Consider the following 27,911-nt stretch of genomic DNA (forward strand, 5'->3'; position numbering starts at 1 on the left):
GTACTAAAGAAGTACATTTCTACCCTTCATTCATTAATGTAAATGTCGAAATCCTAATCAACAGCTCCCAGTGCTTACAGCCCTGAGAAACACCATCAGACTCAATATTGCTTGATGATTTCTTCAATAATATTCTGCAGAATCACCTTCTATATGGAGAACATGGTAAAACTCCTGACTGGATTCAATTTGACATTTTTAATGGCCCAGAAAAAGCTTCTAGATGGTGAAATAGTATTGCTAAATGTTTCCTAAATCAAAAGGGTAGTTAACAATATTAATCCTGCTCAAAATATGAAGAGTTCTGACCAACTGAGTCAACAGAGCACAGATAGCAAACTCTACAGGTCATTTCAAATATACCAACCTCTGTTCTGCTCTGGAGGATTATATTAAAGTTGTATTTGCTGACTCAAAGTTATAGAATGCAGATTCTCAAAAAGGAAGGGCCATTCTTGGACTTTGCCTTTCAAAATCCATTTTTAAATGTCCTATCAGTATCACATAATCTCACATTACCTTACTTCAAGTAAGCATTTATGCTTCAAGGTAACAAAAGACAGAAGTTGTAGCATATTCAGAGAGTTGACAGCAAGACATTTCTGAATATTACAATACTTGCAGCAGTACTAAACAGTGGCCATGGTATAGAGGCATGGCCCTAACCTTTTAAGGCACTTTCCACAACTTTGTTTCAAAGGCCCATTCTCCAAGGTTATTGGCCTTCAGAAATAAAATAATGACAGTCGATGTGGCTGGAAGCTTCCCCAGATATATGTAGTGTGGCTCCTCCACAGAGATGCTTGCACTTGTTACAGTTAGAGGGTGGAACAGAAACCTATTAGGAAGTAACTAGATAAACATCCTTGGAAGTGCGGTTTTAGAAGGTGATAACAAAATTTCCTAAAGTGTCTTCCAGAAAACTGGGAGGTTATAGGAAGTCCATGCTATAGACACCATTTATATGTACTTATCACCCACCTCCTTCTGCCAAGTTCTTAAAGTCATAAGCATAGATAAAAGAAGAAAAATCAAATAGTTTAAAGAAACAGGGCAAATGGAAAGTAGTAAAAATTGGGTGGGGGAGGAGACAGGCCACCAGAAATAGACACTTATGGTCCTATGGAGCTATTGAAAGTGGGCTTCAGATTTGTTTTTAAGTGATCAGCCCAAGTGAAGAAGGAAACTTATCAGTTATAAAATTTAATGTGGGCAGGAAAATAACTATCTGAATGCAACCTTTGCATCTATATGCTTGAGAGTTAAAATTATATCTTTACAATTGAACAAAATGTGGTAGCATCTGAGTCTCAGGAACTCATATCCAAATGGTTATAATAATACTGTTCATCCCAAATGCACTAAACACAAAGGACAGAGATGTTAAACGGTAATTTTAAAATCCATGAAAAATAAGCTTGATAGTTGAATGAGTTCTCAAAAATCAAAACATCTTGCTTTATAAAAACAAAAAAGTAAAAAGACTTGAAACCCTCAGAAATCAAAATTCAGATTTCAAACCACACATTGAAGTTTTTAATGAGTTCTTTTGCTGCCAAAGAGCAGAACGAAAGGGAAAAACCATAAAGAACTGCAAAGGAAAAAAAATCAGCTTTTGTTGTAAACTGGCCAATATAAAAGCTACAGGCCATCCCAGAATTGAGGGAAGCACCAAGTATTAAATGATCCAGATTTAAAATGGCAAGAGCTCACAAAAATTACTCCAGTGAAGCAAGCAGAAGATCTTGAGGATGAAATCTAGATGTTCGGGGCACCTGGATGGCTCAGTGGTTGAGCGTCTGCCTTTGGCTCAGGTCATGGTCCCAGGGTCCTGGGATCGAGTCTCACATCAGGCTCCCCGCAGGGAGCCTGCTTCTCACTCTTCCTATGTCTCTGCCTCTCTCTCTGTGTCTCTCACTAATAAATAAATAAAATCTTAAAAAAAAAAGAAATCTAGGGGTTAAAAGCTGTGGAAGTAAAAACACCTAGAAATTCTAAGCACTCTTTTTTTTTTTCTAAGCACTCTTATAACAGAAACTTCATACTGAAGATCTCCCCCTCACACATACACACACACACACACACACACACACCACTTGCTGATTATAAAATGGTGCTGTCGGGGCTGGATGAGTGTTGTGCATTTAAGAAGCCTAGTGTCATTTATTTGTATGCTAGAGGAGATGGGGACTACATGCTTGTGCAGTTCTTAGCTCTAGCCAATTCTATCATTCAGCTTCTTTCTGTTACAAGAATCCCAAAACTCTACAGAATATGAACCAAATCAACTTGAAACTTTTGGCTCAGATTCAGTCCAGTTGCTCCCATGCAGACATAGAGTGAATTCTTTTCTCTTGAAAAAAACAAAAAACTAAAAACATGATGAGGCAAAAAAAATTAAAGCACACTCAAAAAAACTCACTAAAAAATGTTTAACAGAGGCTGATTAAATTCCAACACTGGACCCCACAGGGCTACAAATGTAATAGTGACATTTGCAAGGTGTGTGTGTCCATAAACCAGTAATTTACACTTGTGAATTACTATCACGAAAACACTGAAGCCTCTCTTCTCCCAGACTTGGAAATGGTATTGCCTTAGCATTGAGAGAATAAATGAAATAAAATTAATTATGCTCTGCCAACATGACTATTTTTTTTAATTGCTATATTTTATTACTGTTGTTAATCTCTTACTATAATTTGTAAATTAAACTTTATCATAGGTAGGTATGTACAGGAAAAAACACATAGTGTGTATAGGGTTCAGTACTATTCCATGATTTCAGGCATCTACCAGGGGCCTTGGAATGTATCTCCAAGCATGGGGGCGGGGGTGGGGTGGGTGGGCAGGGATGATAAGGGAGGTTTATTGTAAGGGAAAGATAGTTTTGCCAACATGACTATTGACAATAACGAACATTCTTAGAATCTAGCATGATTTTACACCATTTTATAAAAGCGTCTCTTAGTTCTTAAAATATTTGTCTCTATTATTAGAGCTTTAGTATTAACGACTGAAATTACAAATATACAAAATATTCTTCAGAAATAATTTCAGAACCCAAGGAATATGTGAAACCCTTAGCCAAAGGCAAAGGCCAATGGGCCCACTCATCTAGCCTATAGAACAGAGGTAAAGTATTCTGTAGTTGATCCCGGTCTTTCTGGTTCAAATCCTTAGCCCCACCTATCCTCTCCAACACCAAGGATACTTAGACCACCTGACACAAGGTCTCTCATCGCCCCTCCCTTCTATCCCCAAACCTCACCTTGGCCATACTTTCCTTTCCTAAATCACAGAGTATTAGGTGCTCCACTTGTACTCTTTTCTTCCCAACCTATTTCTTTCTTTAAAAAATTGTATTTATTTATTTGAGAGAGAGCACGCACAAGTGAATGAGTGAGTGAGAGAGAGAGAAAGAGAGTATGAGCAGGGGGAGCAGCAGAGGTAGAGGGAGAAGCTGACTCCCCAATGAGCACAGAACCCGATGTGGGACTCCATCCCAGGACCCTGATCATGACCTGAGCCAAAGGCAGACGCTGAACCCACTGAGCCACTCAGATGCCCCCGATCCTAGTTCTTATTCCATCAGTCCACCCTTCTTCAGGGAGCATCTTCAATCTCTTCTTCTCTATTGCTCTCTTCTCTCTACATTAAAAACATGCCCAGGTCACCCACCCCTCCAAGTTTTTTTTTTTTTTTTTAAGGGAAAAAAACCCTGTGAGTTTGTGAGTTCTTTCAGTTACTATCCTAATTCTCCCACCTGTGATATAAGCATTTCCTCAACTGGCACCTCCCTTCTTCTCATCATACAATTGTTTTTTACCTTTAGCAATCTTTTTTTTTTAAGTTTTACTTATTTATTCATGAGAGACGGACAGAGAGAGAGGCAGAGACATAGGCAGAGGGAGAAGTAGGCTCCTCACAGGGAGTCTGATGTGGGACTTGATCTCGGACTCTGGGATCACGCCCTGAGCCAAAGGCAGGCATTCAACCACTGAGCCACCCAGGCATCCCACCTTTTGCAATCTGAACTGCCATCGTGAAAACTCCCCTTTCCAATGTCCTTTTCATTCACTCACTTAACAGATATACATTGACCACTTACCATAAGTCAGGCACCATGCTAGGAAAATGAATGTATATAGTGAAAAACTCAATTCTTGTTATCGGGAAGCAATGAAACAAAAAATGAATAGACTACTCAAACTAATCATCCCTGTTTCCTCTGTAGATGTATTGGAAACTGTTGACCATCACTTGTCTTTTGTGTAGATATTCTAGTTCTACTTCTTGAACCCTCCTCTATTGGCTTTGCTAAGTCCTTCTCTAACTCCAGTTGGTGGGTTTGCTCCAAGATTCAGGCTTGAAGTCCTTTTCACATTCTGTACTCTTTCCCAAGGTACTCTCTTTCCTCTTCTGACTTCAGCTTTCATCTATGTCACTTCCATTACAATCCAATTACTCTCCTAAAACGCCATTGTACAATTGTACATTTCAGCCAAATTGTTGGATAGCACTACATATTGCTTGACCAGCACATTAAACTCAGTCTACCAAAAAGAAACCAGCAGTTGTTCTTCCAGACTTCCATTTACGTGCCAATAAAAATCTTTTAAAATATTAATAATGAAAAAATAATTATAACAGAAAACACTGAGCACTAAGTGCCAAGCACTGTTATATAGTGATATATATTTAGCATCACACAAATCTCATAATAACTTTACAGAACAGACATTGTCATTATCATAATTTAATGGAAAAAGAAACTGACACTCCAAAAATTAAATAACTTGCACAAAATTAATAGCAAGGAAGGAAGGAAGGCAAACTTCAAACCCAAACACACTACACTAAACTCCTAAGGACTGGTAAGCAAAAATCCAAGCAGCAGGAACTAACTCTGCAATGATTCATTTTCACCCAGTCCATTTTGCTGAATGTCAAGGACATCATGACCTAGCAGCCAGGGTTGTAAGAAATTGGAGAAAAGAATATTCCAATACTATTTTCTTTCTTTAATGAGTACCAGTGAGACATTTGAATATCTCCCTCACTGTACAATATGAATAATGCTTCTGAGTCCACTGATTCATTCGTTTACTACACATTGGTGAAAGTAGCTCCGATGAGCCTAAATTGTACTAGAATTCGAGGTCAATCTGCAACATGTCACGAAAATACAGAGCAAGAAATAATTGAGAAGACTCTTATGAACATGGTGCTTCTGAATTTTCATGACCATAAACACTTTGGCATGGTAACTCAGTGATTCTCCTTGTACTCTTTGATCATAAGGGCATTAAAGACTCCCTTTTTTTTTTTAGCTATCAATCTTTTATTGGTGTTCAATTTACCAACATACAGAATAAGACTCCCTTTTAATGTCAATACAAGTTGTGACATATGAGCCTAACAAGAAATGTCTTCACATTAGTCCTTCTTAAATGGTGAAGAGAAGAAATACATTGAGATTTATCCAACCTATGTATACCTCAAACCTATTCTATACTATAGAGGCCCCAAAGAAACAGACCAGGGAAAACAAACATATCTTGACTCAGCTAAGGTGCACAATGATGATAATTCATATTTACTCCAACACTCCAAACTTCAAAATATGCTCACAAAGAGACATCATATCAATTTATATAAAAGAGAACAGAAACTTTGCTTTCAGCAGAATAATAAACTGTACTAAGTCTATCTTTTAGGCACCTGTCCAGGCCCCCCATGTTATAACCTCAAGTCTACCCACACACCTTTCTGTCATGTTCATCTCATTCTACATATCTTCTGGACTTTTCTTTTGTCCCTATCACCAATCTTCCAACTCAGAAGAGTGGGTCTTTCAGAAAGAACATACTTCACTAATCCATTCATTCAAGAAAGATTTCTTGAACTCCTACTATGTCCCAGGCACTAAGCTAGATGTTAGGAATTAAACTGTAGAAACAGAGGCTTGCTCCACCACCAACAAGAAACACTGTAAGTTGCACAAGATGTAAATGTCCTGGCCCCATCTTATTGGCTCATCATATCAGATTTGTCCCTCCCAACTCCAGTTTTTGTTTGCCCTTATTAGACTTAGAGATAGTTTCTGAACTCAGGGATCAGGGTTTGGTTCATCAGCATTCTACTTTTAGACTATATTCACTCTTTGGCACCCTGTCTATTCACAGAAGCCGCCAATCTGGCTTTGAAGTAGAAACTTCAACAGTAAGAGCTCAACTGGTTTGTAAGCCCACGATAGATACTAAGATACCTGTCTTCTTTCTTTGAATTCCTGCTCTTACATCTTTTTTTCAGTTCAGTTATCCTCTCATCTGTACTGGTCTTATTTTCCCCTTCCATCCTTCTTGCTTCACCCTTTTTGTCCTCTGGCCTGTACCCTTTAAAACCCTGGTAATCTACACTGGTAATCTCCCAAGTCACTCTTTGATAGAGCCTGAAAACCCATCACACATTTCTTGATGGACTGTGCATATTTTCCAGACTTCCTGGATACCAAGGCTGACATAGTTGACATGGAATCCAGCTAGTCCAATCAAAGATATCTACTTCAGTGAAGTCCTTAAAAACATCATCCTCTGGGTCATTTGCACATCGTGGTCATCATCATTGTTGGGCAAAGATCTAAGCTTCCTACTTTGGTAGATGTAAGGCTTTGGATTCTGGTCCTCTCCAGAGGTTTGGGAAACCTCCCAAATTCCATGGCATAAGAAGATGCCCATATTCACTTGATGGGATGAGCACTGGGTGTTATACTATATGTTGGCAAATTGAATTTAAATTTAAAAATTAATTAAAAAAAGAATTATAACTTTAAGGGTTAAACACAGCCTGTTACATAACAGGCTCTAGATAAATGCTAAAAGAAACAAACAAACAAACAAACAACAAAAAAGATGTCCATATTGCCTCAGTGGAAGACTGGACCCTAGCCCTCAAACACTCCCCAGCAACAATGTATTGCAGTAGAATGAATACTAGACTGGATATAAGAAAGTCTGGGTTCTCCTCTTATGCCACTGATTTACTTCGAGACTATGGGCAAGTTCTTTGGGGGCAGGCTTCTGGTAACTCACACACAGAATGTAGAGACCATTCTAAGTCTTACTCCATTTTCAGCTCACGATGTCCACAAATCTGTTTCTGCAGCCTCTGTAACCAATAAGAGAGATTTTTGTAGCCATTTTATTCTGTTTGGGAAGCCACATGTTTATGGTTCCTAGACCACTGTGGCTGCGCTGGGTAGAGCTACGTACGTAAAAACAAACAAACAAAGCCAAACAAAACAGAAGGGTCAAGATAAAATGTGGGCTGCAGGTGCTTCTGTTTCACATTCAGACACAACAAAATTCCAGCAGAGCAGAGCTCACAGTGGTCAGTGTCCTGGAAACCGCCGCCTGAGAGTGTTACAAGAACCACCAGTAAACAGAAATCTCACAGAGGAAGACATAGACATGGCCAACAAGTACATGAGGAAATGCTCTGCATCACTTGCCATCAGGGAAATACAAATCAAAACCACGATGAGATACCACCTCACACCAGTGAGAATGGGGAAAATTAACAAGGCAGGAAACCACAAATGTTGGAGAGGATGCGGAGCAAAGGGAACCCTCTTACACTGTTGGTGGGAATGTGAACTGGTGCAGCCACTCTGGAAAACTGTGTGGAGGTTCCTCAAAGAGTTAAAAATATATCTGCCCTACGATCCAGCAATTGCACTGCTGGGGATTTACCCCAAAGATATAGATGCAATGAAATGCCGGGACACGTGCACCCCAATGTTTATAGCAGCAATGTCCACAATAGCCAAACTGTGGAAGGAGCCTCAGTGTCCATCGAAAGACAAATGGATAAAGAAGATGTGGTCTATGTATACGATGGACTATTACTCAGCCATTAGAAACGACGAATACCCACCATTTCCTTCCATGTGGATGGAACTGGAGGGTATTATGCTGAGTGAAATAAGTCAATCGGAGAAGGACAAACATTATATGGTCTCATTCATTTGGGGAATATAAAAAATAGTGAAAGCGAATAAAGGGGAAAGGAGAAAAAATGAGTGGGAAATATCAGAAAGGGAGACAGAACATGAAAGACTCCTAACTCTGGGAAATGAACTAGGGGTGGTGGAAGGGGATGAGGGCGGGGGGTGGGGGTGACTGGGTGATGAGCACTGGGGTGGGCACTTGACGGGATGAGCACTGGGTGTTATTCTATATGTTGGCAGTTGAACACCAATAAAAAATAAATTTATTAAAAAAAAAAAAAAGAACTACCAGTAAAGCAGTAAACCGAAAGCACCGTGGTAGCTGATGGAGGAGACAGAAGTGCAGAGGCCCCTCTGCAGATGAGTTTCTTCCTTTCATTGAACCACTCCAGTGGCAGGAACCAAGCTGCACCCCCCCGAGACATTTAAACGATGTTCATATTTTAGCACTTGAACATCAGCTCTGGGAAGACCTAAAATGGGGCTAAGTGAAAATTGGCTAACATTTGCCTTGACATTGTCGGTGGCCTTTCTCTAATGTCAAAGATGGATTTGCATAATGATGCTGCAAGCTTGGGGGAAAAAACTGCGCACCAGCAGGAGGTTTCCTGGCTGGCTTTATGGTTCAGTTTAGCTCAGCGGTGACTCTCAAGATGAAGAAAATCTCCTTTCAGAAATCCACCCAGTGCACAAGTTCTCAGACAGAAGAGTAACAGCCTAATGACCATTTAACTCACAACCTGATTTCCAACTTATAATTAAGATAGGCCCGATAAGCAACCAATTGACTGGGCAACCTTTTGCTTTGGTATCAAAGGGGCTTCAGAGAAGAGAGAGACCCAGCGATGTTACCTCATAAATCTCTTCTTGATTAAAATTCTTTTTATGCTGGCCAGATGCCTGATAGAGGCCAACTTCTAAAGACTGCCTCTGTAACAGGTGTGTGAGATTGTGCAATCCTCTCTTTCCAAGGTCACTACCAGTCATAAAATGTCTCTCTTGACTGTGTCCATAAGGGAAAAATGCTGAACTAGCTGAGGCCCCTTCAGTCACCATCTATTCAGTGCCCCCCCTTTCATGGGGGGGCACCAAATAACCTCAGGCTCTTTCCCAAGTGCTTTCTCCTGATCCACCCCTGCTCTCACAAAAGGTTTGAGGACCCTTCTCCTAGTCCCTGAGGACTACCCTACAGGATCACTTCTCATAGTCTGTCAAGAGGTTGTCTAGTTTTGTTCTACTTCCGGTTGTGAACAACAGATCCCATTTTCTAAAATGTTCAAGGAATATATAAAAGCTCTTGCAATACCTTGAGAGGAAAAATTAGAAGAATAAAATTCTTAAGGTACTGGAATGAAGCTGCTACTACAAGGGGACTCTCAGGAGCAGACAGCCAGTGGACAGACAGATTTCTGAAGGCAGCAGGCTCGCTTGGCATCTGGGAAATCACAGCATTTGCATCAGCAGTGAGATGGACCTGTACCCACACAGACCATATTTCCACGCAGACCAAACAATATATTGCATGTTGAGATTTCATGGCTTACAGAGCCCTTTCTGTCTTTTCATATAACATATTATATATTTTTCATTCTCTCATTGATTAAAAGAATTTCCACACAAAGTCTGGATTCCTCTATGGAATTGATAAGTATCCAGGATTATTTCAAGCAAAAATGGCAAATAACCCCTTTTCATTCATTCACACTAATTAGGTTCAAAATGGAATTGTTTCTTTGTTTGGTTGTCCTGCTTCTAAGGCACTATCACGAAGAATCTGCATGTGTAGTTCTGCTCTGATCATTTTATCCTGTCCTGTGTAGAAATAACTTTTACCAGACTTCAAATCCCGCAGAAACATATCTTCCAGCTTATGTCTGGTCTGAACCAGAGTTGCAGCTTGTACAATTTGCTAACCGGCAATTGGCCCTAGAACCACATAAACACAGAATAGACAGATAGATTGATTCAGAATTTCTGATTTTTTTAAGGGCAAGAGGGCAAATGCCTAGCTTCTCTAAGGCGAAAAGGCAGCAGCAGAAACAAAAGCCACATCCATTTCTTAATACATTATTATTATTATTATTATGATAACACTGCACTTGTACAGCACTTTACAATTTACCAAGCCTTTCGACAACCATGATATCATTTGATACTCACACCAGCCCCGTGGGGCAGATGTTCATCAACACAGGCACTTGACAGATGAAGAAATTCAGGCACAAAAAGGTTAAGTGACTTACCAAAGGTTGCACTGTGAGTTGGAAAGCATAAGAATCAGTTGCCTTTTGTGCTAGAAAAATGAGGAATGGAGGTATCTGAAGAACTCACAATTCTGTCCCCTAAGAGTCCTCCTGATGGAGAGGAATATAACTAAAACTTTCATTTGGCAGTGTGTGGCATGCTCATCTTTATTTCCACTAGTGTTTTCAGTGTGTGAAACATGCAGAAGCAGCAGACATGCAGGCTGCTCAGTGAAACTGGCATGATGCAGATGTGATAGCTAATATTCGATAACGAGCTAATGCTCGACATTATGTGCCAAATAATCAATGTGCACTGTAACCTAAGCACCACAAAACCCCGATTAAGGTGTGGATTCGTTTGGATTTCATGATTGTTTATTTCCTGATAATCTTGGTAAATGAAAATCTACCCCTCTAGGAAGCAAGGGAGGAATTTCCTTATGGCTTATTTTTTACTAACCATCAGCCAGCCCACCTGACAAAGGCCAAACATGAACTTGTTGAACATTCACAGAGACAGACACATCTTAAGACTGAGATATTCCACAAGATCTGTTGGGATTAAATTCCAAGTCCTTCAATAGCCGTGTTCCCCAGTCTCTCTGGAGTTTAACAACAAATACCAATTAACAAGAACAAGGCAAAACCTTCTTCTCCCCTTCCTGCTGAAATTTTTTTCCAAAAGGGGAAAAAAATTAAATGGAAGTGCTAGCATATTCTATGAAGGTAGGCTTTCAAATATAAAAAAAAAATAGGAAATTTGCAACATTGGTAGCAAACTTTGCTTTCCTGAGAGATGTTTTTAAGGTAATTTGATATTCTGTATTCTACAGGCCACTTCTACAGGGGAAAATGAAATTTATTCACGGAATTTTATTGTTGAAAAATAGCTACTAAGCCTGCTAGCGGAAATGTGTTTATGTGGAAAGCTGCACTTTGAAGAAGGTAATTACTACTTTTATATGTTTCCATTGCCACTGCTCAATTCTCATTTTCATAGTTGAAAAAGAAAAACAGGTTTAAATAATGCAATGCTTATTAGCGTACAAATATGGACCTAATTGTCTCTTTTTGACTCTCAGAAGTAATTGGCAATGTCTTCTATGTAAGTGGGTTAAGAAATGTGCCACAGATGCAATTATAATAAAAACTTTCATTTGGAAATTGCAACCTTATCTTCATTGTCTTTTAGTAGTTCCACAATAGCTCCCTGTCACTCTGCACTCTCCTTAGAGGATCTGTTATAAGGATATGTGTAGAGCAGTAAAAACAATATACCCAGTGTATTGAATTATAGCAGTCCATCAGTGCCCTGTAGCACTCTGGAATACCACTTATACTCAGGTTGCATTGAACAAAGCCAAAAGGAGAGTTGAAAATAAAAGCAAAATGGTTATTTGGCATGAAGTAGACCTTGAGATAACCCCCAGGTTTTTTTGTTTTTTGTTTTGTTTTGTTTTTAAAATTAGATTCAGTTTCCTTTTCAACTGGACAAAGCAATTCAGGAAGTAGCATGGCCTGACTGTTCTAGAATTTTCTTAGAAATCTTTTCACTGACCTTTTCTAAGCCTCGAAAAATGTTTCCGCCTAACACTGCACATTTCTTTTTCCTACGAGCTTAGAAAATTCCTCTCACATTTCAAAACATGTGCTAGAGATTGATGAGATTTTAGTTAAATTTGCTTGATGATTATAAACACTCATTAAAAAAACACTAGGCTCATTTCTATATGTGATTGCTCAACCTGGGAAAGTAAAAAACTCAAAAAAACAGATTTCTTTTTTGTTGTGTATTGCCAAATACTAGTTTAGCTGATTGTGTTTGTTTGTTTGGTTAGATTTTTATCCAGAATGAATAATCTAATTGCCATTTCATAGATCCCCATATATATATGAATTTCAAAATATCCTTGCTATGTATATTCCATGAAGCCAGTTTTCAGTACATTTGTTTTATGTTATACTGACATCTATGGACTCCGTAAGAGAAATTCAGCTTTTTAGAAAAATTCTCTTGGCTGCTTATAACCAACTTAAAATGTAACTCAACTATGTAAGATGAAGAATCTCTAAATCTACTATGAGTAAGCCACTGGCTAATCTTTGAATCTTACCACTTAACTCAAAATCATTACAAAGCTCTTTTACCTACCTACAATCAAAACTTAAGGAAGAGGTGCTGAGTCTCCACTAGTAAAGCATTAGCATCTCCTCTTTAATGAAGGATGGTCCTTATTAGTGAGACAATAAGGGGGGGTCCTGTCAGTGCATACACATTTTTTACTGTATTCTTACGATAATATTCATTACTGTAATTACTGTGTGTCAAATACTGCACTAAATACTAGGGATATAATAATGCATAAATAGACACTGGCCCTGCCCTTAAGGAACTCACAGTCTAATGGAGGAGATGGAGAAATAAAACAAGCAATTTACAACAGAGTATGATAAGTACTATGATAGGATATATTTGTCAGAATAGGCTAAATCCTATAACAAATCTCAAGATATCGGTGGCTTAACTCTGTAAAGGTTTTTTGTTCATTCAAGTCAAAGTCCAATGTAAGCAGAAGGAGGCAGAGGGGCCTCTATTCCAGTCATTTAGGGACCCAGACTCCTTCAATCTTATAATAATAACACCACCTTCAAGACATGGTTTCTAAGATTGTTGTGGAAAGAAGGAGAGCTTGGGAGAAAACACAACACCCTTACCTGGCTCTGCCCAGAAGCGCCACATCAATTCTGCTCACATTGCAGAGGGGAGAACCGATCAGATGGCCCCACTTACAAAGGAGAACTAGGAAAGGTAGTTCAGCTGTGTCCCTAAGAGAAGGAAACAGGCTTGGTCAACAACTATTGATAAGTTGATATAACTACTGGCAAGTAGAGGAAGCCAAGAAAGTTAAAAAAAAAAATTATCTCAAATCTAATCTTATATATCTTGTTAGAATAAGTAAGAACCATAGAAAACTGGAGAAAATGGAGGAGAAAGTTAACTAGTAACTAGCTAACTAAGAACTAGATAATGAATAACTTGAGTAAGCCAAGAGGCTTAGAATGATAATTTCAACTATAAGTTCTCATTTCTTGCTTGACTGTTGATAACTAGATGTAACTAGTGTTGACTACACAACCACTTCAGGGAAAATAACTACAATAAGCAGAGTAAACAAAAAAGCTAAAAACTCAATCTTTCCAAATCTAACTTTTTATTTTTTTGTTAAATAGAATAGCAACTCAGAACTACATAAAACTAGAGAAAAAAGAGAAAAAATCTATAACTAGTTACCTAGTAACAAGATAACTAACAGCTACATACGACAGACAACTACAACAATTGGAATAAGCCAAGAGAATCAGAAATGCACATTCCACTCCATACTAATGTCCCATTTCTTACTTGAATAACAATGGGTTACTAGACATTGCTGGTTGTAACGATGTAAATAGTTAACTAGAGAGAACTAGAATAACTAGAGGACACCAAAAACTGAAAATCGCATTCTTCTCAACTTTAACTTCTTATTTCATGCTCTGAGTATTGTCTAGCTCTGGATTTCCTCATTATTGTAATATGTCCCCTATTAGGGTGCCTCACTGTTTCATTGTAAATCCTATCTGCTCCTACTTCATACTACCCTGATGTTGAAGAACAATTCCTTGACTCAATGGCTACTTCAAAATGTATGCTCCATTACAGGTTAGAGCCCAATACTGCTGGATCGTGCTTAGTGGTAGTGGGCCACAAAAAGCCAGGTATGGAGTAAGGTCCTGTTTATGCAAAAGGAGAAGGAGCTGCTAGAACATGGAATATATCTGAAATACAGAGAGAGCCAAGCAACTAGATAGACAATGGAAGTTATGGGAAAGTACATTTGCAAATGGCAGAATCCCAGATCGAAGTCACTTGAAAAGAAAAATAAAATTATTGGCTCATATAACTGGGAATCAAGGTACATCTGAAATATCTAGACCAGACACTCAAGTGATACCATCAGGAATATCTCTGTCCATCTTTTGCCTTTGCTTTTCTTTGTTTGTTGGCCTCATTCTTTTCTAATAAGTTAGGTTTTTCTTCATGGCAGGTTTTTCGTTATGGCAGGGATGATGACTGCTTACAGCCCTCTTTCTCCTAGATTTCTGACACAGAAAGCAAGTCCATTTTTCTCTAGCTCAAAATTGAAAACCTCAAGGAAGGACTCAAATTGGCTAAGCTTGATTATATGCTTAACCCAGAACAATCAATGTGGTTAGAGGAATGAAGTTTTATGTTTGGAGGGGCCTGAGTCAGAAGCCCACCCCTGTGACCAGTGAGACAGGGCACTATGATTAGCAGCTGCCTCACCAGAATCACTCGATTGGACAGGAGAAGCATTCCCCCAAAGGAAGTGGGGATGCTAGACAGTAAAACCAAATACAATCAGCACCAGGTCCGAGAACCTATAATTTAATTTTCTGAGAAAAGTGCAAACCTGGACCTCTATTAAGATATTATCCAGGAATTTGACACAGATTGGAACTAAATTTGCTCTAGGATGTTGCTAGCTGAAGGATTTGTGCTGTTAGAGTCTTTATTAGGCAGTCACATCTAATTAAGATAGCAGGAGGCATGGTTGGAATTGAAAGACACAAAGGTGAAGCCACATTTGGTGTAGAATGGAGGACTCTCAAGAGATATGTAATCTAGAAGATGTGTAATCTTATAATAAGTCCAGTGAGGCAACCTGTATATTTTACTACAATGGGTACAAAAATGGAGTCATTGATCAAAAATCCAGGGATGATGTACTGAAGAGAAGTGTAATGTACTGACTAAGGTGTCAAAGATGAACCCTCCAGATCCAGGAGATGAATCGGGCCATAATTGGAGATGTAATGGCCAAGGAAAGATAGGGCGCAGGATTTTTGCCCAAAGATGCATATATTTGTGCATATTTTTGAGAGAATACAGTTTAAAAACAATGGATAGCATCATAACTCCAAAGTTGTGACACACCTATGACCAAATTATGAAGGTCCATGCATAAAATAGTGTTTGGATATACTAAATTATATAATGCATATAAAGTATTTTTTACAATGAGCACATATTAAGTATTCAGTCAATGGTTCTATTATTAATACTACTATTACTATGCACATGGCACTATGCCCATACAATATATACAATCTGTGACAATTTTATTTAATAGGTATTGCTCCTCCATTTTATTTTTTTAATGGAGTGAAACAATAAAAACAAAAAGAAACACAGTAGGGGAGAAGGTAGGAACTACTATGATAAAAATATGGAATGCTTCATGAATTTGCATGTCATCTTTGCGCAGGGGCCATGCTAATCTTCTCTGTATCATTCCAATTTTAGTATATGTGCTGCCAAAGCGAGCACTGCTACTCCATTTTTTTATTTTTATTTTTTTAAGATTTTATTTATTTATTAATGAGAGACACACAGAGAGAGGCAGAGACACAGGCAGAGAGAGAGGCAGAGTGAGAGAAGCAGGCTCCATGCAGGGAGCCTGACGTGGGACTCCAACCCTGGTCTCCAGTCTCACACCCTGGGCCGAAGGCAGGTGCCAAACCGCTGAGCCACCCAGGCATCCCATTTGAAACAATTTGCAAAGATAACAGAAATGTTCATTTGTGGAGTTGGAATTTATTTTTTTAACTTTATTTATTTATTTATTTATTTATTGGAGAGAGAGAGAGAGAGAGAGAGAGAGAGAGAAAGAGACAGCAAGCGTGAGCAAGGGAATGGGCAAAGTGAGAGATGCGGGGCTCAAACCCAGGGCCCTAGGATCATGACCTGAACCGAAGGCAGATGCTTAACCAACTGATCCACCCAGGTGCCCTGCAGAGCTGGAGTTTAAATCTGATCTGTATGACTCCAAGATGTGTATTCTTACCAGTATGCTACATCTCATGGAATGCTGGTGATATCCTATGAATGACCAGGCAATTTACAGTCTATATTTGATGTTTAGAGCATGGTGTAGACTCTGGTAGTTGGCATTTTTATCCCTTATAGGATGAGAAATCTGTTGTTTAGAAGGTTGACTTGACATTTCTGGAGTTTTTCATAGAATTAATGATGCCACTAGAGCTGTGCAGAATGAGGTGTTCTACTCACTCAAGCAAGGATATTAGAGTACATCATATTATAGCTGTACATCACATTATTGCTCAGGTAGACTGAAATCCCAGGGTATTCTAGTGCATAACGAGTTACAGTGTTGTTCATAAGTCTCTGGGAGACTTCAGGTTTGTTACACAGGGGAACATGATGTGATATTCACGTTATCTACATTCCTTGGAAAGTGGATTTCTCATCTTCCTTTCAAATCTATATCAATTTGTATGTCTTCCAGAAACGTAGGCAAAAGAAAATGTAGCCTAAGAGTCATGCATGGATAAGAGGCTTCAGGCCTCAACCCTGGACAGTGAAAGCACCGAAGCCTTAATAATAGTTTAAAAACTCGAGTGGGGGGCAGCCCAGATGGCTCAGCGGTTTAGCCCTGCCTTCAGCTCAGGGCCTGATCCTGAAGGCCCGGGATTGAGTCCCGCGTTGGGCTCCCTGCACGGAGCTTGCTTCTCCCTCTGCCTGTGTCTCTGCCTCTCACGTGCTCTCTCCCTCTCTTTGTCTCTCATGAATAAATTAATAAAATCTTAAATTGAAAAAAAGCTCAAGTGGGAAATGCAACGTGGTTGGGGCTAGCTCTTTGTAAGAAGTTCTTAAAACCTTTGAACTTATGGATTTATAACTTAGTTAAACCTTTTGGCAGAAATCATCACCCCAGGCATTTGGGGGATAGTCTAATCACCCTCAAAGTTGAAGGTACCACCTTTGGCATCTTGCTTATTAAGCCCAGTTATGAATCCTACATATCTGGGATGCTTCCTCAGGGCAGCCTTTGTCATTTCCTGGATGGTTGCTACCTACTCACTATGCTTCTGAGATCCATGGAACATTAGGGTCCTATCACATATATATTGATGTTTCTAGGGAGGAAAGTAAAAATCAAATTAAATCAAATCAAATAAAAACAAAATAAAATTAAAATATGAGGTCAAAATGTTTGGGGAATACTGGTTAAATTTTCAACAGGTTTATCATCCATTATGGGACATCTTAGAGGTTTTTATAAGCTCGTATATGCTAAGAATCTTTAGGAGAAGCAACTAATATGAAGTTTTCCAAATGTATTTGACCAGGGTTTGTTTCTTCTTGATGACTACATACTACCATCTTATAGAAAACTAGTATGTTTCCATGAAACACAGCTTAAGGAATGCCAGTCTAGGCTAGTGTAGCAATAATAAGTATGATGTATATCCACTGTATTTATACTAGGTGATCAAGGTGGTGTCAGAAGTTTCTGGCAGCTCATCTAAAAGTTCTCAAGTCAATGCAGAGAAAGATCAAGAAGAACGCTATCCCCACCAGGCAGCATGTCTGACAAGTCTTTCGAACTCAGAAGCCAATGTCTGACACAGGTCCTTTGAGCTGCGCCTTTGAGGTGCACCTGGGCTATACACCCTCCCCCTGCCTTGCTCTGCTCTGCTTAGTGTTGAAGGTTGGGGTTTATTGGTGTATACTGCAGTTTTGTCACTGGCATGGAAGCTCCTCTCTACATCCCAGTCATAATGGCATTAACCCTGACTATTTGCCTCGTTCTTGTCATACCCCTCTCCCTGGTGATGATACATGATTAAATGATTGACTGTGATGAGTAAATAAAATCACATATGTCTTAGGAGGTAAATTAAATTATATATGTAAAGCACTCAAAACAGTGCCATATGACATTCACTCAGCAAATGTTAGTTCCCAAATGGATCTTGCAAATCTCCTTAAAACCTGTAGCATCCATTCAATGCTTTTACTTTTCATTTGTGCACATCTTGAAAATATTTGGAATTTTTTTAAAGCACAAACATGAATCAACTTCATTTAAAAAATTAAAATAGCTACAGAAACCTATCACAAAAAGACAAGTATATATTATTCCATTTATATGAAGTGGAGTAGAGTAGTAAAATTCATGGAGAGAGAAAGTAGAATGGTGGTGGCCAGGGGCCGCAGGGGAGAGTGGATGAGAAGTTACTAATGGGTAGGGAGTTTCAGTTTGGGAAGATGAAAAATTTCTGGAGGTCGATGGTGTTGACAGTTGTACAACAATGTAAATGTACTTAGTGTCACTGAATTGCATACTTCAAAAATGGCTAAGAGGGATCCCTGGGTGGCGCAGCAGTTTAGCGCCTGCCTTTGGCCCAGGGCGCGATCCTGGAGACCCAGGATCGAATCCCACTTCAGGCTCCCAGTGCATGGAGCCTGCTTCTCCCTCTGCCTGTGTCTCTGCCTCTCTCTCTCTCATTGTGTGCCTATCATAAATAAAAAAAAAATTTTAAATTAAAAAAAAAACAAAAATGGCTAAGATAGTAAATTTTGTTTTGGGTTTATTTTACCACAATTTAATGTTCTTAATTAAAATTAAAAATATAACTAAACTAAAATGTTTCTCTCTCTTCCTCTTCTCCTTAAAAAAACCTCTGCCTCCCTTTAGTCTCCTATTCAACTAGCTTTCCATACTGCCACTAGAATGGTGAGTCTGGCCACAATCCTCCGTATTAACCACTATGAGATAAAATGCAGTATTCACCCTGACATGCAAGGCTCTTCCCTTAAAGCCCCTACCTAGCCTCATCTCCTAACACTGCCCTGCTTTGTATCTCTAGTCAAACCACACAAAATTGCTCTTATTTTTCCAAATGTGGTATTTCACGACTTCTTGTCTTTGCCTAAAATGCTTTCTCAGACTCCCTTATCTGCCTGACAAACACCTCATCCTTCAAGGCAAGGTTTGGTGGGGCCTTCTTTGACACCCTCACCCCCTCAGGCCAGGCAGAACACTGCCTCTTTTGTGCCACCACTCTCCCTAATACGGCACTCTATCACCGCAGGTAGCACGCTGCATTGCAATGGTTTGTTTATATGTCCATGCCTGTCACTAGATTGGGAGGACCTCAAAGGCTCATTCATGTTTGTATTCCCAGGGTTTAGAGCTCATATATTGCTACATAGGTATTGATTAATGCATTGTTGAGTGAGTGAATAAATATAGAGAAGTGGAACCACTGATCTGTTCATTTTTATCCCGGTTTCCACCACTACTATCGATAGAAATTCCAAAACAAATTCCTTAAAGACATTTTGTGTTGTCTGGGCAGCAGGTTGATCCATACCTGGTGACAGAAAAGAAAGAGTGGCCAACCTCAAATGCCTAAATGTGTCTGCCTTCTTTTCTGCCCCTAAAGAAACCACACCAGGCTTGGAACCAAGAATGTTTCCCTTTCACACTGTCTAACTAATAAAGGATTAGCAGCACCAGAGGGGACTCCCTGAAGGAAAAGGAAATTTTTTCTGGTTTTCCCACATTGGAGCTGAACTCTGTTTTTCATAGAAATGCTATTATATATGACGCACACACTATTATACTTCAAGCATATTATGGGTTAAGTAGCCTTGGGTGAGCTGGTTTGAGAGTATGCCTATAATTTATAACATTGTTTATATGGGAAAATTGTTTCTGAGTTCAAAAAAACAAACCTTTGGAACGTAACTTGGTGACTTCCGGAATTCTTTTAGAAAGTACCGTGAGCATATCAATGGAAATCTAGAGATACATGAAAATGAAATGTTTTAATATATGATGATGGCTATAGTTAACGGTCACATTACAGGTATTCTGACTAGATTATACCAACTCTGACCTGCAGTTCTTGAATTACACATTATTGCCACTTGGTATTCTATACCAAGGTAATCGAAATAAAGTTGAAAGAATGGAAGTTTCCGTTTTGACCCCATCTCACAAAAGTCTACTGTTCAGTACAACCTATGAGTGTCATACAAGATGCCTGCAACTTTGCTTTAGGACACAAGCAGCCAGCAAAAGGGACACACCCTCTTTCAAGCACTTTTACAGCAAAATGTCAGGCCATGAAAATGACTCACTGGCTTACAGTTTGTCATCAGGGTAAAATATTCCCTGAAATAAAACAGTCTTCTGTAGGGACCCTCTGTGTGTAAACAGATGCATTTGCAAGCCCACATGACCTAAATGGTTATTTCTGGCCTTTCTCCTTCCCACATCCAAATGTTTGTGATATATTACTATGCAGTTGAAGGCTGCAAGGCAATATGCATGATTTGAGAGGAAACAGTTCATTTACTGACACTACACAGAAAAGTTGAAGAAAGAGGCTTTCTTAAAAAAAATAGAAGCAGGAATGTAAAACTGCTTTTAAGAATCACCATTTTCCTGTTAGAAAAAACAATCATGGATATCTGTCAAATACTAATGACAGGTCTGTCAATCACACCCCAACCGCACCCCTCCATGTTTTCAAGAGCTTGTCTTCTTATTGTAAAACTAGCTTTTAACTATTTCCAAAGCAACAGAATTATATTGCTGCTATGTGTGACTGAAATGCATGACAGGTTGTTTGGATTGCAATCCCAAGGCCCCAGTTATGACCCTACCAGGGAACACACTCTCCTCATTCAATAGAGCCTTGTGTCTACATAATGTCAAACAAATGGTAGGGCACTAAACAAATAATGAGCTGATTCAGTAACCTGTGGAGTATCTCAGGTTGGGCCTACACCAGAGGTTGGCAACTTGAAATTCTTCTGAGAGGCACAGTCAAGCCTGTTCTGTGAAGTTGAGGAATTGTCTGGGCCACCCTCTGACATCTCATCTTGATACACAGTTCTGAACATGTAGAACACATTCATTCATTAAATACTTAAATGAATGGACTTTAGGGAAAGACTCTCAGATCTGTATGAGGTGTACTAAAGTCACCTGATTTTGTCCTCTTTTATCCATCTGATTCATACTCATTTAAAGGAACCATCTACTCAGGCGTGCAATATTTAAAAAAATGTTCCGCCAGGGACATCTTAGGCTAAGGCAAATTAAGGGGATTGATCTGCTTGTCTGCTGACTTAGGGCAAGACTGGGTTCAAAAAAAGCCATATATTAAGGGTGGGTTCTATGGAGGGTAGGAGTAGGCAATGAGCTGAAGTGTTCAGGGCAGGTGACAGAAAAGATAGGGCTTCTCAGAGGGGCAAACTTGTCCTCTCTACCTCTGCTTTTCACGATCTCTGAATTCATCTTTTCATCCTTCCCTCTAACCTCAACACAAATTGGGTACCCAATCATTATCCAAGCTCAACTTCCCTGCCTTTCCTATGAACATTTTTAGTGTCCCATTTAGTATGGACAGCTCTTTTTTTTTTTATTATTCATAGAGGAACGGGGGGGGGTGCAGAGACACAGGCAGAGGGAGAAGCAGGCTCCATGCAGGGAGCCCGACGTGGGACTCGATCCCGGGTCTCCAGGATCACACCCCGGGCTGCAGGCGGCGATAAACCGCTGCTGCCCAGTATGGACAGCTCTACTGACTAATGCATCCAGTACTTGGCTACACAACTGGATTGTAATGTATCTAAAGAGAGGCACCTTGACTTCTGTTTCTTAGGATAACTATGCAATGCTGGACATCTCTTCCCTTCTTGCTCCTGGTAGATATATTTTTTTTAAGATTTTATTTATTTATTTACAGGAGACACAGAGAGAGGAGTAGAGACATAGGCAGAAGGAGAAGTAGGCTCCCTGTGGGGATCCCGATGCAGTACTCTATCCCGGGACTCCGGGATTGCCCTGAGCCAAAGGCAGACACTCAGCCATTGAGCCACCAGGTATTCCCTGGTGGATATGTGGATATATATATATATATTTTTTTTACAATATTTTACTTACTTATTTGAGAGAGAGAGAGAGAGAGAGAGAGAGAGAGCACAGATTGGGGAGGGTCAGAGGTAGAAGCAGACCTCCCACTGAGAAGGGGGCCTGATGGGGGTGCTAGATCCTGGGACTCCAGGATCATGGCCTGAGCCGAAGGCAGACACTTAACAGACTGAGCCATACAGGCACCCCTCCTGATAAATATTTTACCTTGATCTTCTTTGCTTACCTACATGCAAAGGGCCCTCTGATTATTAAAAACAACAAAAACATAAATCTGCCTTCTGTAAGGTTTTCTTTTCAATCTGCTTCTTTCTTACTAGAGTCTTTTCCCTAGGTGATATCATTCAGTCTCAGGATTTCCACTATCCATCACACAGATGGGGTGTTTGTTTGTTTGTTACACAGATGGTTTCTTACTGGTGGTCCCCAACTCTGATTTTGCCTCAGAATTCCAGTGCTACCTCTCCAAAGGGACTGACGATCTGGATAACTTGCTGTCTTCTCATACTTGGCTTGGGAACAAAATCCCCCTCTTCCTCGCAAACTGACTTTTCTTCCCTGATATACAGATCCCTGCTAATGGAGCATGGGATAAGTTCAGTAAGTTCAGCTTATTTCAACAATTATTTATTGGGTGCCTACCCTGAACAAGATATTGAGCCCAGAAATCATGCCAGCATCTTTAAATGTTCCATCTCATTCTCTGCCTTCAGCCTATCCAGAGGCTTGGTCAGTTCTTCTTGTGAAATGTCACCCATGTCCAAACCTTCCTCTCTATTCCCTTTGCCACCCACTCCAGCAGTCCCAGGACTCATGGTTTTAAGCTTGCCTTGGAATTACCATCTAGCTGGTTTCCATGCTAGTATCTCTCCTTCCTCCATTTCAGAGGTTCTCAAACATTGCTGCCTATTAGTGAAACTTGGGGATCTTTTTAAAAATCTAAGGCCCAGGGACATGTGGGTGGCTCAGTCGTTGAGTGTCTGCCTTCGGCTCAGGATGTGATCCCGGGTCTTGGGATTGACTCCCACATTGGGCTTCTTGTAGGGAGCCTGCTTCTCCCTCTGCCTGTGTCTCTGCACCTCTCATGAATAAATAAATAAAATCTTAAAAAAAAAAAACTAAAGGCCCTGGCTCACACCATTAAATCAGAATCTCTTGGGTTCAGACTGTGGTATCATTATTTTTGTAAAGCCCTCCAGTTGTGCATCCAAGGTTGTGTGTGAGTCAATGCTTATTTCATTCTATGCACTACTGCCAGGACTTCTACAAACACTGCTTTCCTTTTATGTAACTTACTGGCTCAAAACCTTTAATAAGCTTCCACTGCCCAGCATCAAGGCTCCTTACAATCTGACTCAATTCAGTCTCATGAAACCTGTACTGCTCCACCTCCACGACCATCTGCTGAACACATCTTCTCTGCTTATCCAAATCTCACTCATCCTCCAAAGTCCAGGTCATCCAAGAAGAAACCTTCCCTAAGGAATCCAGACCCACAGTAATTATCTACCCTCTGGGCAACTCTAGCACATTTGCCTATATCACCTTATATGGGTTAACATTCTCTGCTTTTATGTTTCATTTTCGTAATTAGTTTCTAAGTCCTGGGGACATAAGTCTCTATCTGCTTTAGATCCCCCACTGTACTTAGTCCAGTGCTTTGTACATTATAGACATTCCATAAATATGTGGTTGGTTTATGTCCAACCTATCAAAAAAATGTTACAATATAAAAAAAATGTTACAATCAACATGTAACTAACTTTATATGTTTGCGCTGTGTTGTAATATAAAATTAAGCAGTATGCTTAATCTCTCCTCTTGTCACTAGACAAACTGACAAAAAACAGGACAACGTCACTTTCAGATGGGACTGCTTATCTTGAATACCTCCTGGGTATAGCTAAGGCATGTAGATATACCATATATAATAAACCCAAGGGAGGCTATTAACAATTCAACATTTCCTGTTCGTGTGGGAATGCTAATTCCATTTATCAAACAAGGACAGAAACATTGTTTCTTTAGGCTGGTCCTCCCTTTTTGGCTCCTCCAGGTCCAAGGCTATAATCCCTATGGAGCCAGAGAAGGGAGAAAACCCTCCCACTGACCTCCTGACCACTGGCTTAGAAAGTCAGGCTGAAAATAGTTAAAGATTTCTATGTTCAGAATTGTTGAAATGGGCCATTTGTGATTGTGGTGTAGTATAAGTGGCACTAGACCTGGGGCCAGAGGGGATGGGTTCATATCCCAGATCTGTCATGTAATTGTCCTGTGATTTTTAAGTAAAATACTGAGCCTCTATGAACCTCAATTTCTTTATCGATGAAAGAGGATTAGTAATAAATGGTATAGTGTTTGGAGGACTAATAAATAAGACAATATGTGTAAGTATCCCTAGCACGCAGTAGGACCTCAATAAATGTTAGTATATTTGAATAATAATGCTAAAATATGTTATTTGCTTATTTAGCCTAAAATGCAAATATTTTAACAAAGGGGAGACATCCAGTTCTTCAATTAACATTCCATACATTTTTAAATTGCTTTTTATTTGGTAATAATTTCTAATAGGGGCGCTGGAGTGGCTCCATTGGTTAAGCGTCTGCCTTTGGCTCAGGTCTTGATCCCAGGGTCCCAGGATCTAGTCTTGCCACCAGCAAGAAGCCTGCTTCTCCCTCTCTCCCTGCCCCTCCCCCCATTTGTGCATACACGTGCGCTCTCTTTCACTCATTCTCTCTCAAATAAATAAATACAGTCTTTAAAAAAATTCTAACTTAAAAAGTTGCAAGAATAAAATGGCTTAAAGAACACCCACATACCCTTTACCCAGATTCACTTGTAATTAACATTTTTAATCATCTTCTTTTATCTATCCAATCTATCTATATTCCTGAATCATTTGAGGGTAAGTTGAATGCATCGTGACCTTTTGCCCCTAGTACTTCAGTGTATATTTCCTAGGTGTAAGGATATTTATTCTCTTATGTACCACAGCCCACTTAACAACTTCTATGATATTAACATTGGTACAATATTTTATCCAAGCTTTGCCAATTGGCTCAATAAGGTCCTCTATAGCATGGGGTAGGACTGAAACATTTTCCATTTGTTTTCTCAGTATCTCAGTCCTTCCTGCTTCCTCAAGAATCCTCCTTTCCCCACCTCTAATATTTGCAAACTAGAGAAAATAAACATATTGTCACACTGAAAGACTTTGAACAAAGAGCCCTTTAAAAAAGAAAGGAAGCAAACCAATCATGATGAGGATGGGCATACCATTTGTCCAAGTAGATTAAGATATTAAAAGCATGGCCATGCAAAAAAGATTTTAGACATTTTTTTCTCTGAAAAAGAATGTTCCAGAGAGAGAGAGTGAGAACTTGACCATGGTGGAGATCAAGCTGAAAGCTAGGTTTGCAGAAAGATTATGTCCTCCAAACTTAATAGCCAAGGAATGCTATTAGGAACCTGGGCTCATTTGGGTCCTATTGTGGGTTGAACCATGATCCACAAAAGACATGTTGAAGGCCCAGCCCACAGAGCTTGTGAATAGGGTTTTTGAAGGGGTGCCTGGCTGGCTCAGTCCAAAGACCATAGAAATCTTGATCTTGAGGTTGTGAGTTCCAGCCCCACATTGGGTGTAAAGATTACTTAAATAAATTAAAAAAAAAATTAAATTTGTTTAAAAAGAAAAAAAGAAAGAAATAGGGTCTTTACAGATATAATAACTTTAAGATAAGGTCATTAGGGTACACGCTAATCCAATATGACTGATGTTCTTAAAGATTTTATTTATTTATTTATTTATTTATTTATTTATTTATTTGAGAGAGAGAGCAAGTAGGGGGAGGAGCAGAGTGAGCGGGAGAAGCAGACTCTGCACTGAGCTCAGAGCCCAATGCAGTGGTCAATCTCACGACCCTGAGGTCATGACCTAAATTGAAATCAAGAGTCAGACACTTAACTGACTGAGCCACCCAGGCACCCCAAGACTGGTATTCTTTTAATAGAAAAAAAGACAGACACATATAGAGAAAAACATTACGTGGAAATATAGAGACACATAGAAGAAAGATGGTCATGTGAAGACGGAGGTAGAGATTGGAGTATTATGATGCCAGAAGCCAAGTGACCCCTGGGGTTCCCCTCACACCTTTAGAGGGAGTGAAGCCCTGTTAACATCTTGTTTTTGGACTTCTGGACTCCAGAACTGTGAGAGAATAAATTTCTATTCTTAAAAGCCATTCAATTTGTGGCACTTTGTTATAGCAGCACTAGAAAACTAATACACACCCTTATTCGGGCATTGATGAGACATTTACTGAATAACTACCACAGGCCAGGCGCTATGCTAGGCACCAAGGAAATACAAAGATAAGATGGGACCTATTCAGGACGCTTGGGTGGCTCAGCAGTTGAGCATCTGCCTTGGGCCAAGGGCGTGATCCCAGAGTCCCGGTATCGAGTCCCACACTGGGCTCCCTGCATGGGGCCTGCTTCTCTCCCTGCCTGTGTCTCTGCCTCTGTGTGTGTGTGTCTCTCATGAATAAATAAATAGAATCTTAAAAAAAAAAAAGATGGGACCTATTCTCCCTTTAAAAGCTGACTTCAGTTTTCTATGATGGATTGGACTATTATTTTCAGGGTCTCAGAGATGCCTTTCCCTAACCTATAACCTGGCAAACACATGTTCTTTGTCTTATTTGCCCGTGTATGTAGCGTATTTAGGTACTCTAAAGACCAGGTTTCTCTTGGCATTTCGGACTATACCATTTATCCAAGGACACAGTTCTTCACAAGCTCACTCTCCCTGGGGTGGCCATGAGAGAAGAGTGGGGAAGGTTCTAGGACACCTTTCATGTTGTTTCCTGCCCGTATCTTTCCTGATGTATCCATATTCCCAATGACATTTTTCCTGCTCTAAAATGAGCTCTTCACACATTTTATGAAACACTATGCAGGGACCACAATGTGGCACTGTTTCATTCCTAAAATTTAATAAAATACACAGTTCATTTTGTGTGACAAAATGAGGTCTTCATCTCAGGGTTTATGGCGTGGGAAGGGGAGAGTGCATATCTAAGGCCCATTAAATGTCAACCTCAGTAATGGAGCCCAGGTCATACCTCTTGAACCTTGATACCCTTGGGGCAAGCCCTTGGCAAATGGATGAAGTAGGCAGTATTTGTCTTTATTTTACTCCTACATCAATGGTTAGAGACCCCATTTTCCATAATGGTCCCACCTTCTCCCCGCTGCCTACACCCAGTAAGGTGCCCTGACTTGTGTCCTTCCACATTCTTGCTTTGGCTGTGGTTATTCTGCCTGCTAAGGTAATAACTCATAGCAAGGGGTCAGCTAGAGGTGTGACCCCCCGCAACAGAAATATTTTCTTTTTAAAGGGGACTACCTTAGAGATGAAAAAGCCATCAAAACCAAAAGGAATATAGCTCTAAGGATGGACTGGCATGCAATGGGTCGATTGTTTGGGGCAGGAGTCCTGTACTCTGTCATATTTGTGAAAATTTTTGTACATCTCCTGTGATTCTGGTTTGAGTAATTAGGCAATGAGGTAGATAGTGGTGTCACGCATGGACATGAGGGATACAGGAAGAGGCAGGTGAGAATTATGGGTAGGGATGGAGGCAGATGATATGTTTGGTTTCATACATATTCATTTTAAGATGCCCATGTAGGGGGCAGCCCCGGTGGTGCAGCGGTTTAGCGCTGCCTGCAGCCCAGGGTGTGATCCTGGAGACCTGGGATCAAGTCCCACATCAGGCTCCCTGCATGGTGCCTGCTTCTCCCTCTGCCTGTGTCTCTGCCTCTCTC

The 27,911-nt window shown here is 39.9% G+C and overlaps 1 long non-coding RNA gene and 1 other non-coding gene across 3 annotated transcripts in view; one reads left to right on the forward strand and one right to left on the reverse strand.

Annotated features, from left to right (window-relative positions):
- Positions 1–10,801: 10,801 nt before the first annotated feature.
- Positions 10,802–27,911, forward strand: part of LOC144307920 (uncharacterized) — a 29,471-nt gene continuing 12,361 nt past the window's right edge. For both annotated transcript variants that reach the window (XR_013374583.1, XR_013374584.1), the window contains exons 1-2: positions 10,802–10,983; positions 11,091–11,202. This is a non-coding gene — a long non-coding RNA (uncharacterized LOC144307920). The remainder of the gene's footprint in view (positions 10,984–11,090; positions 11,203–27,911) is intronic.
- Positions 15,543–15,649, reverse strand: LOC144309226 (U6 spliceosomal RNA). The gene has a single exon (XR_013375288.1). It is a non-coding gene; the product is annotated as a U6 spliceosomal RNA (small nuclear RNA).

This window comes from Canis aureus, chromosome X, assembly GCF_053574225.1.
Source record: "Canis aureus isolate CA01 chromosome X, VMU_Caureus_v.1.0, whole genome shotgun sequence".
NCBI lineage: Eukaryota > Metazoa > Chordata > Mammalia > Carnivora > Canidae > Canis > Canis aureus.